Source organism: Pongo abelii, chromosome 2, assembly GCF_028885655.2.
Source record: "Pongo abelii isolate AG06213 chromosome 2, NHGRI_mPonAbe1-v2.0_pri, whole genome shotgun sequence".
In the NCBI taxonomy this organism is placed as follows: domain Eukaryota; kingdom Metazoa; phylum Chordata; class Mammalia; order Primates; family Hominidae; genus Pongo; species Pongo abelii.
Window position 1 is genome coordinate 80,768,349 of NC_085928.1, and position 13,308 is coordinate 80,781,656.

Genomic DNA, 13,308 nt, shown 5'->3' on the forward strand with positions numbered 1-13,308 from the left:
ATTGAGGGACATGATTAAAAATATAAAAATGCTTCTTTTAAATTATTCACAACTGGTAGCCATAACTATGAATCTTTCTATGTTCAATATTTTAATTATTTTTTTAGCCAACAGCCACTAATCTTGGTTAGTTAGTAATCTCAGAGCTGATATCATACCCCAATGCAGTGGTTCTCACCTGGAGGCAATTTTGCCCCCAAGGAACATTTAACAATGTCTGGAGACATTTTTGGTTGTCACTGCTGAGGAGGAAGGACAACTATCATCTAGTGGGTAGAGGCCAGGGATGCTGCTAGACATCCTACAACGTACAGCACATTGAACAAACTACCCGCTTTCAACATAGAACTATCTGGCCCAAGATGTCAACAGGGCTGAAGTTGAGGAACCCTGCCTTAAGCTACCAAGATATTTTCATGAGTAAATGCTCACCTTCAATCAGTGTATCCAATCAGAAAATGGGTGCCATGTAAATAGCACTTTGTTTTTTTAAATTTCCATCCTGCAAAGAAAACATTTAAATCAGAAGTAATATTTTCTAATGTTATGAAAAAAAAACCCATCAGCTTAAGTCAATAAGCGTTTGATGAGTACATTGCCCTGGGGTATTGTGTTGCTGATAAATGACAGCTGTGGACAAACCTGGCATTTGGGTCAGGCTTTAAACGTGAGTTGGCCAAAAGCTTCTGGGCTGACCCCTACATGAACAGTGATTGTAATCACAGTGAGTAAGCGCAGAGTGTTGGTGAATTTCACTAAAAGCAGAGCCATCCCCAAGAGCATGCATACCCTGCCTTGATGGAAGACTCCAAAGTCACCATGACACCAAATAATGCGACCTCCACTGGTGGCTAGAGTTGCTCAGATCTCATTCGTATTAAAGAGATGAATCATGACCGGGAGCGGTGGCTCACGCCTGTAATCCCAGCACTTTGGGAGGCTGAGGCTGATGGATCACGAGGTCAGGAGTTCAAGACCAGCCTGGCCAACATGGTGAAACCTTGTTTCTACTAAAAATACAAACATTATCTGGGCGTGGTGGTGGGCACCTGTAATTCCAGCTATTCGGGAGGCTGAGGCAGAGAATTGCTTGAACCCGGGAGGCGGAGGTTGCAGTGAGCCAAGATTGCGCCACGGCACTCCAGCCTGGGTGTCAGAGTGAGACTCCGTCTCAAAAAAAAAAAAAAAAAAAAAAGATGAATCATTCTTTTTCTTGAAAGAAATAAAATAGATATTTGGTAGCATCAGAATGCCTAGTAATAATAAGCATAATCATAATAATAGGAGCCAATATTACTTGAACACCTATTAGGTGTCAGGCCTGAACCAAAAGTTGTCATGCTTCTTCTTTGATTCTCATAGTAGCTCCTTTGAGGGAGGTACTAATGATCCCATTTCTCAAATGCAGAAACTGAGGCTCTGAGGTTAGGTGATAAGCCCAAGTTTATTCAGCTGGTAAGTGGCAGAGCCAGGGTTAAACCCAGGATCGCTGGCTCCAGATCTCCAACTTAACCTCTGGTGCACTTTTGCATCAGTCAACACAATGAGAGGGTTTGGGTGGGGGTGCTTTTAAAAATTAAAGAACACTGCCTCAATTGGGGTTATTTAAAGCATGTTAAATACCTGTTTCAATGTGTCACCATGGTAATGATGCCTTTTGTGTATAAGAGATCTTGGAAAACATGATTTGACTTTTACAGCCCAGGAGATAGGGCTTCTGTTCAAACATTAAGCATTCTCATGCCATCTTCATGGTTTTTCCATAGACATGTACCTCGTCACTATAATTTCCAAATGTGCTTTAATTGATTCAAAGAAAAAAAAAGAGTGAGCGACTGTGTTTGGGGCATGGGGAGGGGGAAAAAGGTGCTTAAAACAACACAAATTTGTAAGCCCTGGAAGCCAGAATCAAAATGTGTAACCAAACTATAATCAAGGTGTGAACATGGCTGCATTTTTTTCTGGAGGCTCTAAGGGAAAATCTGTTTCCTTGACTTTTCCAGCTTCTCGAGGCTGCCCACATTTCTTGGCTCATGGTCGCTTCCCATTTCCAAAGCTAGCAGTGTGTTCCATCTCTCTGATGCTGCTTCCATAGCACAGCTTCCTCTGATCCTCCTCTCTGCCTCCCTCTTCAGCTTTTTATTTAAATTATTATTGTTATGGTACAATATACATAACATGAAATTTGCCATCTTAACCATATTTAGGTGTGCAGTGCAATGGTGTTAAATATATTTGCATTGTTGTGTGACCAATCTCCAGGATTTTCTCATCTTGCAAAAAATGAAACTCTTTATCCAATAAATGACAACTCCTAATTCCCTCCTTCCTCTAGCCCTGACAGCCTCCATTCTACTTTCTGTCTCTATGAATTTGACTACCCCAGGTACCTCATATAAGTGGAATTACATAGTACTTGTCCTTTTGTAACTGGCTTATTTCACTTAGCATGAGTAACTGTATTTTCCATGAAAACATTCTCTAACTTCTAGAAGTGGAAAATCAGTAATGCTTGTCATAAATAGAGGGAATAGCCATAAAAATGAACAGAATGAAAGCAGCCCATTATTAGATGCTAGCTGAGTTCTACTGTGTGACACTCTGAGGTTCTTATCTCCCACTGAGATTAGCAAATATTAGCAAGGTGCAAAAGATGTAGCAGCACCAAACTGAGACTCTTTCATAATCTGGAAGATGGTAAGACGTTTGATAAAGGCAAACCCTCTTGCTATGGGATTCAGTGTTAACTCAAGGCCTGCCTTTCCTTCCACTACTTAAAAACAGTTCAGGTGTTACTGGGAATCGCTGTGTAGAATATCTAGGCAGGAAAGAAGAAATGAACAGGAACGCTGAGTGAGCAACTAATCTAAGTGGAGAAACAAATATTGGTCCTTTTGTATTTGTGTGTGTCACTGAGTATACTGAAACAAAAAAATTGGCTTTGCCATCCTGCTGCTTCCTTCACCTGGGTAGATTCCAGTTGATTGTCAATTATATGTCACCAGGTGGTATCAAAAGGCAGTTTAATTCCCCATGAAAATTAGGACTTAACCTGACTCTGTGGCTTTACTGCGAGTACATGGTGCTTGGAAGCTGCTCATTAATCCCGTTCTGTAATGCCCTTGAGATCACCAACCTGAAAGTGAATCTCCATTTCCTGCACCATCTCTGCAGCTGGGGTCAGATGGAACATCAGATGGGGTCTGATGACAGTCCCTAGATTATGGCTGTAGACAATGAACTGGGGGTATCTTAGCAGCAGATCCAGGATAAATTCCTGGGGACCCATTTTTGCCCCTTTTTAGAATCTACCCAAATGTCCTACAGAGGAAAAATGAAATGATGCATCGCTTAATATGTTCAAGTGGAAAGAGAACGCAAATCCTTGCTCTGCTTTTTCTGGAAAATTTGCATACATTCTGCCTAGTGTTTTATGTTCCAGAATAATCTTTCTTTCATTCTTTTGTTAGTTAAAACAGAAACCAGAGACCTCATTGGGGGTGTATGGTTTTAAACAAGATTTATATTATAATAAAGAAGCCCTTTTTGGATCCACATCAAAACAATTTGACCCTTTCTACAAATTCATTCTAGAGTTTCTGCGTGTTAAGGGAGAGGGTGAGGATAAACCCAGAATTGTTGCTGGTTCTTGCATGTCTTTTATTTCCTCTTACTTGCTCTGTGGACCAGCCCCATCCTAAACTGAATAGACTCACTAAGGATTCTCTCCTGGGCCAGAATCCTCACTCCAAATGCCCTAGCCATAATCAACTGTCGTTATTGAAGCACCAGTTCAGGTGAGGTTTTTATCATCATTTCATCACCAACTCTTGGAGACACAGCCACCGTGAGTGTCTTACTTTTGTTGTTATTAATAGGTTTTTTGTTAAGATCACAGATTTGCAGGCCCCATGAAAGAACTCCAAGGGCCTTTTTTTTTCTATCACTCTTTGTAGTCCTATCCTGTGATAACTGCATTTGTTTGGGGAGATAAGGAACTTTTGTTGGTCATTTTAGATAGGATACCTTATGTCAAATTTGTAAAATCTTGTTAACACAGTGTTTTCTTCACTAGAGAATTACCCTCTAGTAGGGGAAAATGGAACTGCCAATTACAGCAGGCTCCTGCTGTGAATAAACTGGTGTTATATTCCCAGACATCAGGCTTTGCAAGGAGAGAGCCCCCAATTGCCTTTTCCTTTCTAGCCTGATAGACAAAGCTTTAGAATAAAGCATAATTAGCTTGACTGACAATCAGGAAAATACAATCTTCAGTATCTGTTTTTATTTTAAGGTCTACTTGTTTTGGAGACATATTCCAAAGTCATTCAGCAATTCATTCCTCAATGCAAAATTCAGTCAATTGAAGAGCCAGAATTTGCTTAAAACATTCAATGTGTGTTTCAAAAGAAAGATAAATGAATCCACCTAGTGACCAACAAAACTTATGGCATATCAGACTATAACTATTAAAGGAGAAACTGCAAATCCCTGTGGCAGTAGAGCTAATAAATTTTTTTAAGCTGATCCCTTTGGGGGGAATTTGGATCTTACACTACGTTCTTAATTTTATTGAGGCAAAGATATTGCAGAAAGAAAATCGTTTCTCTGGCACTAAACACAAATAATGTACAACCATAATCGTGACTTTCTAGTAGCCGTTTTCTCATCTGCGGGCCAGCTTCATCATTGTATGATGGTGAGATCTTGTTCATCAACTTCTGTCCCTTAAGAATTTTCCTTGCAAAATTGGAAAGGGATATTTTGTGTTTTGTTTTGTTTGTTCATTTTGGGTTTTGTTTTCCAAATCTTCTTCTCTAATTCTGCAGGCTGGAAACAGGTAGCTCAGTGAATGTTCAGATCACATCCTCTGGCACCATCTATGGAAGGCAATTTGTTATAGAAAGAAGTTAATTGATTTAAGGTAAAGGAAGGGAAATATACAGAAAAAGAGGAGAGACTGAGATTCAAAATGCAAAAACTAAAACACATAGAAGAAAGTACACTTCATCATCCATTGGCTATTTAGTACCTGCTGTGTACCAGGCACCAAGCTGGGCTCCGGAGATAAAGTGATGGATTTTATACCAACTCTGCCTGTGAGTGCTTTCATTTAGCATGGGAAAGAGACAGTGCATACCCTGTTCCAACATAATTAAGACTCATTATATTACAGATAAGCAACCTAGAGACAACTTAGCAACGGAAACTTGTGATCACAGGTATTCAGAAATTTAGCAGAGCAGATGGTTGGGAAGACGTTGGTCAAAGGTTACAAATTTTCACTTAAAAGGAATAAGTTCAAGAGATCTATTGTACAACATGATGACTACATAACAATACATTGTATTCTTGAAAAGTGGTAAGAGAGTAGATTTTAAGTATTCTTACCACAAAAATGACCACTATGATAGGTAATGCATATATTAATTAGCTTGATTTAGCCATCCCATGATGTATATGTACTTCAAAACATCATGCCATACATGATAAATACATACAATCTTATCTGTCAATAAAAAAATTAGAGCAGAATCTAGGTTCCAGATTTTTTTAAAAAGAGATACCTTTTTTTTCTTTTGAAATATAGGAAAACTTAAGGATGCCCTTTATTTTAATAATGATTCAACGTTGTACTGGGGATTCTAGCCAATATAATAAGAAAAATAAACAAGATACAGAAACTGGAAGGGAAGAGACAGAATAGTTATCATTTATAGATGAGATAATTACCAACATAGAAAATCTTAGCAGAGTTTAGAGCTTATGTGAGAGTTCAACAGTGTCAATTAGAGCTCATATGAGAGTTCAACAATGTTATTTGATGTAAGGTCAACTTACATAAATCAGCTGTGCACTTTCTATACCAATAATAACCAACTAGAATATGAAAAAAAAGGATATTACTCACAATAGTGAGTAGCAAAACCCATAAAGTATCTAGGAATTACCCAATAAAGAATACATAGGGCCAGGCACCGTGGCTCATGCCTATAATCCCAGCACTTTGGGAGGCCGAGGTGGGTGGATCATGAGGTCAGGAGTTCAAGACCAGCCTGGCCAACATGGTGAAACCCCATCTCTACGAAAAATACTAAAAAATAGCTGGGTGTGGTGATGTGCGCCTGTGATCCCAGCTACTCTGGAGGCTGAGGCAGGAGAATCCCGTGAACCCGGGAGGCAGAGATTGCAGTGAGCCGAGATCGTGCCATTTCACTCCAGCCCAGGAGGTGGTGTGAGATTCTGTCTCAAAATAAATAAATAAATAAAAAAGAATACATAGCACTTTTTTTAAAACTTTTAAGTTCAGGGGTAACCTGCAGGATGTACAGGTTTGTTACATAGGTAAACGTGTGTCATAGGGGTTGTACAGATGATTTCATCACCCAGGTATTAAGTCTGTTATCTATTAGTTATTTTTCCATAGTGTATATGTACCACATTTTCTTTATCCAATCTATCACTGATGGGCATTTAGGTTGATTCCATGTCTTTGCTATTGTGAATAGTGCTGCAGTGAACATACATGTGCATGTGTCTTTATAATAGAATTATTTATATTCCTTTGAGTATATACCCAATTATGGGGTTGCTGGATATTTCTGTCTCTAGGTATTTGAGGAATCACCACACTGTCTTCCACAGTGGTTGAACTAATTTACACTCCCCCCACAGTGTAAAAGTGTTCCTTTTTCTCCACAACCTTGCCAGCATCTGTTATTTTGTGACTTTTTAATAATAGCCATTCTGACTGGGAGACACCCTTTTCTAAGTTACAGATCCCTTCATAGTAAATGTATGCATATGGAGTTTTCAAATAATGGAGAATGTCTGTAATAAGTAGTAGCATGTGACTGAAAAAATGGCTTCTGGTGCTACTAGTGTCTCCAGTCATCTCAGGGACAACACCTTTTCAGAGTAAGTAACCAGGCCCCTTTCAAATACTGTGTCATAGGAATTAGCTTCTTCCACCCGAGAGACCAAGCTCTCTGCTTCATGCTTTGGGTAATCCTTTCCTGCTGGAGTCTGAACAAGTAAGGATGGGCCTTGCTTGAAGTCACAATGCAGCAAGCCCTGGGAAAGCAGGAATTTGGCCATGGCTCGCCCAACAAGATGACCATCTCTTTTTGACACTGAATAATAGCAAATATAAAATAAATCTTGGCCAGGTGCGGTGGCTCATGCCTGTAATCCCAGCACTTTGGGAGGCCAAGGTGGCTTGATCACCTGAGGTCAGGAGTTTGAGACCAGCCTGGCCAACATGGTGAAGCCCCATCTCTACTAAAAATACAAAAATTAGCCCAGCATGGTGGTATGCACCTGTAGTCCCAGCTACTCGGGCAGCTGAGGCAGGAGAATTGCTTGAACCTGGGAGGCAGAGGTTGCAGTGAGCCGAGATTGTGCCACTGCACTCCAGCCTGGGCAACAGAGCGAGACTCCCATCTCAAAATAAAAGTAAAAAATAAAAAACAAATCTCTGTGTTTCTGCCTCACCATAGAAAAGGCTGTGTTAAATTCATTTACTAGATGAAAATAAGTATTATTAATTTGTGTCTTTGTTCTTTGATCAACTTCTTATTTAAGAACTCTTACTAAGAGCACCTTCATGCTATATTCAATGCTATAACTCTGCATTTAGAAAATGTGGTTATCATAAAGAAAATGGCGAGGCCACATTTGTCAGATACCTGACATACTCCCTGTGGAGAATTTTTAAATTTCTTAATTTGTAAGAAGCCTGTCGTTTCCAGTGGATGGTCAAGATGAATCAGGATTTGAGGCTGAAGATTGTTGGTAGTGTTTACTTTGATTTAATGACTCCAACAGATGAGGGGCCACTGGGCTTGCTGATTGGGTCTGTACTGACTTTTAGCCATCATGATGGAGAGTAAAGCTCATGTCCATGAAAGACACAAATCATAATGCAGGGAGGAAGGATCAATGGAGAGAATGTTAGCATAGGTAGTGATTTGCCCTGTCATCGCGCTCTCACCTATTGATATATTTTTTCAGTGACAGGATTCTTTTCGCTCAGACTTTTTTCTTTTGCTGTTATAATAGTTCTTAAAATCGACAAACTTTTAGTTGCTTAGAACAACCACCACAAAAAAGAATATGAATGTGTTTATTACCACTAAACTGTACACTTGAAAATGGTAAAGATGATACATTATATATGTATATTTTACCTGAATAAATCATTTTAAAAGCCCCCATAATGTATATATGAGAATTCTAACAATAACAGATTCTGTCATCTTCCACAAACATTGTCATCTACATTTTTCACTTGGAAGGGGAAGTGCAATGAGCTCTAGTGAAAAGGCATGCATGGATTTCCACAGGCAGACATCTGGATGTGACTCCTGCCTGCCACGTATTAGCCGGGTGACCTGGGCAAGTTCTTAACTGTTCTGAGTCTCAGGCTCCCCATCTGTTAGGTGGATATAAAACAAGAGTGCTTCTATTCACAATAGCAAAGATACGGAATCAACCAAAATGCCCATCAATGACAGATTGGATAAAGAAAATGTGGTACATATACACCATGAAATACTATGCAGCCGTAAAAAGAACAAGATCATGTCTTTTGCAGGAGCATGAATTGAGTTGGGGGGCATTATCCTTAGCAAACTAATGCAGGAACAAAAAAAACCAAATACCACACGTTCTCACTTATAAGTGCGAACTAAGTGATGAGAACTCATGGACACAAAGAAGGGAACAACAGATACAGGAGTCTACTTGAGAGTGAAGGGTAGAAGGAAGGAGAGGAGCAGAAAAAAAATAACTGTTGGGTACTGGGCTTAGTACCTGAGTGATGAAATAATGTGCACACCCTCATGACATGAGTTTACCTGTAAAACAAACCTGCACATGTACCTTTGAACCTAAAATAAAAGTTAAAGATGAAAGAAAATAAAATTAAAAAGTACTTAATTCATGATATGGTTTGGCTGTGTCCCCACCCAAATCTCATCTTGAATTATAATCCCCATGTGTTATGGGAGGGACCTGGTGGGAGGTGACTGAATTATTATGGGGGTGGTTTCCCCAATACTGTTCTTATGATAGTGAGTTCTCAGGAGATCTGATGGCTTTATCAGCATCTGGCATTTTCCCTTGCTGGCACTCATTCTCTCTTCTGCCGCCCTGTGAAGAGGTGCCTTCTGCCGTGATTGTCAGTTTACTGAGGCCTCCCCAGCAATGCAGAACTGTGAGTCAATTAAACCTCTTTTCTTTTTTTCTTTTTTTTTTTTTTTTGAGATGGAGTTTTGCTCTGTTGCCCGGGCTGGAGTACAGTGGCACAATCTTTGCTCACTGCAACCTCTACCTCCTGGGTTGAATCGATTCTCCTGTCTCAGCCTCCCAAGTAGCTGGGGCTACAGGCGTGTGCCACCGCACCTGGCTAATTTTGTTATATTTAGTAGAGATGGGGTTTCACCATATTGGCCATGCTGGTCTCGAACTCCTGACCTCGTGATCTACCTGCCTCAGCCTCCCAAAGTGCCGGGATTACAGGTGTGAGCCACCACACCCGGCCCAAACCTCTTTTCTTTATAAATTACCCAGTCTCAGGTATTTCTTCATAGCGGTGTGAGAACGGACTAATACAACTCAAAATGTATGAGATGCTCAAAATGCATGCTTTGAGATCTATGAGATCACGCAGGTCAGTTTCCTAGCATTGTACCTAGTATGTGATAAGTGTTCAATAAATGCTAGTTTGCCATGAAAACTTCAAATAAGCATAAACGTTGGAGAAAAATTACTTTAAATGGGAAAAAAAACTATTTAAAAACATCTCATTGAGGCATAGGATCTGTGCACAGGGAGTTTACCTGACCCTGTAAGATAAAGTCCCTTGGCTTTCTTCAGCAGTAGAAGAAACCAGTACTTAGAGGTGGCCAGTCTCTGAAAGAGAGGTATTGGCATCAGACTTGGGAGTGGTCAGTTACAGCTGTTACGGGCATCTACTGGGCACCGAGCAGAATCCACTCATGAAGACTGCTCTGTTGCCTCCTGTTTTCTCATTGTGTGGATGAAGAAAGCAAAGCCACCCCAAGCTAAACTGTAACCCATTGACAAGGGCCACATTTGGAGGGTCCACTGTGCTCAGAATCCTTCAAGGGAGAAAAAGAATAAAAAGCAAGGACAGACCACATTTTTCCCCACTGGTAACCGAACCTCAGTCTCTGAGCCCTGTGCGCCTGTCTCTCCAGTTTCCCTGGTGGAACTGCTGCTGCCTCTGCCATTGCATGTCTGTTTCCATCTGGTCAGGCTGCTATAACAACATACCATAAAATAGGTGGCTTATAAACAACAAAACTTTACTTCTTGCAGTTCTGGAGGCTGGGAATTCCATAATCAGGATATCAGTAGATTTGACGTCTAGTGAAGACCCATTTCCTGGTTTACAGATGGTGCCTTCTTGCTGCATCCTCACATGGTGGGAAGGGCAAGGGTGCTTTCTGAGGCCTCTTAGAAGGGCGCTCATGGCATTCGTTGAGGTCTCAGAATCACCTGCCAAAAGCCCCACCTCCTAACACCGTCACATTGGTGATTAGGTTTCAAAATACGAATTTTGGAGAGACACATACATTCAGACTACAGTAACATCTCTGTAGTGGCAGGTACTGGGCTTGCAAAATGATGAGAAACAGGACCAGGCCAGATACCGAGGAAGAGGTAAGGGAATCCAGGGGGCACGTGGAACAGCACGCACCCTAGGAGTGTGGCTGTCAATATCCCAGAGTTGCTTCTCTCTGGAACCCAGCAAACCCATATTGGGGCCATTCTCCACTCAGTATACCATTTCTTCACGAACACTGTTTCTCTACTCCAGAGCCTTGGTGGTGCTCTTAATATGAGCTAAGGTACGGCCGGGCACGGTGGCTCATGCCTGTAATCCCAGCACTTTAGGAAGCCGAGGCACGTGGATCACCTGAGGTCAGGAGTTTGAAACCAGCCTGGCCAACGTGATAAAACCTCATCTCTACTAAAAGTACAAAAATTAGCTAGGCATGGTGGTGGGCACCTGTAATCCCAGCTACTTGGAAGGCTGAGGCAGGAGAATCACTTGAACCCAGGAGGCGGAGGTTGCGGTGAGCCGAGATCACGTCACTGCACTCCAGCCTGGGCGACAGAGTGAGACTCCGTCTCAAAAAAAAGTGAGCTAAGGTAGAAATTTCTTTCTCCCTGCCATGAATCCATTCCTATTACTTTTTTAAAGTAAGCATTTTGTTTTAACATACCAACAGGATACATACATTTTAAATGGTAATGTCTATTAAGTACCAGGTTTTTTTTCCCCCTACTCCACTTCTGGAGAGACCATCCTCTCAAAAATCAGCAGAAGAAATTCATAGTACAGAAATCAAGTTCTTTATATATTATTTATCTCCCTGGCTAAATTTTATATCACGCTGGGCAGTATTTATGCCTGTGGTATGATTATAGCTACCTTTAACATTTGGCCTAGTCTTGAATATTGGTCTAGGAAACAAAACTTTTCAGCCCTACCTATCTTGCTTAACCTATCAATGGTTGAATAAATGGATGCCTTTTATCTTAACTCCTATTTATACATGACGATGTTATTGTGATGGGAGGTATATATCTGTGTACCGTCCTATCCGTCATTTTATTCTTCAGGGGAAAAACTGTGAACATCATCTGGCTTCAAATTTGGAAATGGTGACTATTTAAAATGTTAAGCAGGACTTAAGGCAGATAGTTTTTTAAAAAGAATAATTTTATTTTTTCTTTCTTTGTAGTGATAGACATTATTTTGTTTCACTTCTGTCAAATCTTTATTCAACCATAAATGTAAATCTTGATTGCCTCTTAGAAGAATAAGATTGGCTCACTTGGGACTTTGTTTAGGATGAGCAAGGCTAAAAGGAAAGCTCCTGTGATATCAGGGTCAGATACAACAAGTATTTGCCAACTCTAGAAAAGTTTCACCATCTGACTTTAATTATTCCACAGAAGGGAGGGTTTCACCATGATAACAAGGAGAAGCGCATGCGTGCGCGCGTGCACACACACACACACACACACACACACATTTTTCTTCTTTTCAGTACCTAAGAAGTCAACATTTATACGTAGACCATATGAACAATGTATTAGGTTTCTGCCCTAACACCATTCCAAGAAAGCAAAGCCCATTTTCTGATACTAACAATTTAGTTTTTAAATCTATTTCTTCCTTCCACCATTACCACTGTTTTATAAGATACCCAGAAGAAATGGTTATTATTTATGCAGGGTTTGTGCTCCCTCTGCTGGTTCTGTAATTAACTAATAAGTCTAATTCCCATAACTATGCTGATGTCATCAATTATTTTTGTGCATGGACATGGAATTACCCAAATCAGCATGTTCTGCTCAAACATCATCAGGAAAATTAGCAGGGGGTCAGAGGAGGCCAGTTGGCCTAGTGAAGAAAGTGAACCTTTTGATTTGTCCAAGTCTGTATTTGAAAAATCTAAATGCAGTTTTATGCTTTTATTTGCTCCATGCTAGAGAAAAATGATCTGTTATTATTTAAACTAGCATATTACATCCTATCCTTTCAGAGGTAAATAAGGTTGGAGATAAATAAAGGTTGTTCATCTTTCAAACAAGATTTATTATAATATCTGTTTGGCAGGTGAGAAAAAAAATAGAAGTTCAGAAATCATATATGCCTTGCTGCTGAGAGTCTCTGCAGGCTAAAAAAGTAGATTTCTATAAGTGGCACATAGTGGCCAATGCCTTGACTTCCCAGATCTGATATGTCTTTTTCACAAGTGTGGGGTCGAGACATAGCCATTTCTTAATGTCAGCACAGCATCATGTATTCATGAAGACCATAAGCTCTGTAGCTGGGTCAACTGAGGTTTAATTCTGGTTCTAGCACTTATTCTGTAATCCTGAGAAGGTTAGGGTACCTAACCTTCTAGACCCCACCTTTCTTGTCTACAAACTGAAAATAATATTGTTGGCAAGAGTTCTTACCTTGTAAAGTCATTGTAAGGATTAAATGAAATAACAAATGGTACTTAAAGCAAATGGATGATGATGATGTTGGTCTGAAAATACTCTGGTCATTACTCATGGTGATTCTTTTTCCAACATGAGAGCAGCTTCTTTTCCTGATAATAAAAACTTACTGTGAAAACTGGGAGGGCAACTTTCAAATGATAAGGGTTCAATACACCAGGAAATATTATACCCGTAAACAAATAGTCGGAAATAAGAGGGGCATAATTGAATGGAACTCCAGGAGAAATTAGTCAAGATAGTGTAGAAAATCAAGAC

The 13,308-nt window shown here is 40.2% G+C and overlaps 1 protein-coding gene across 1 annotated transcript in view; it reads left to right on the forward strand.

Moving 5' to 3' along the window:
• PDZRN3 (PDZ domain containing ring finger 3) overlaps positions 1-13,308 on the forward strand; it is a 249,796-nt gene that overhangs the window by 163,908 nt on the left and 72,580 nt on the right. The gene's annotated exons all lie outside the window — the stretch shown is intronic.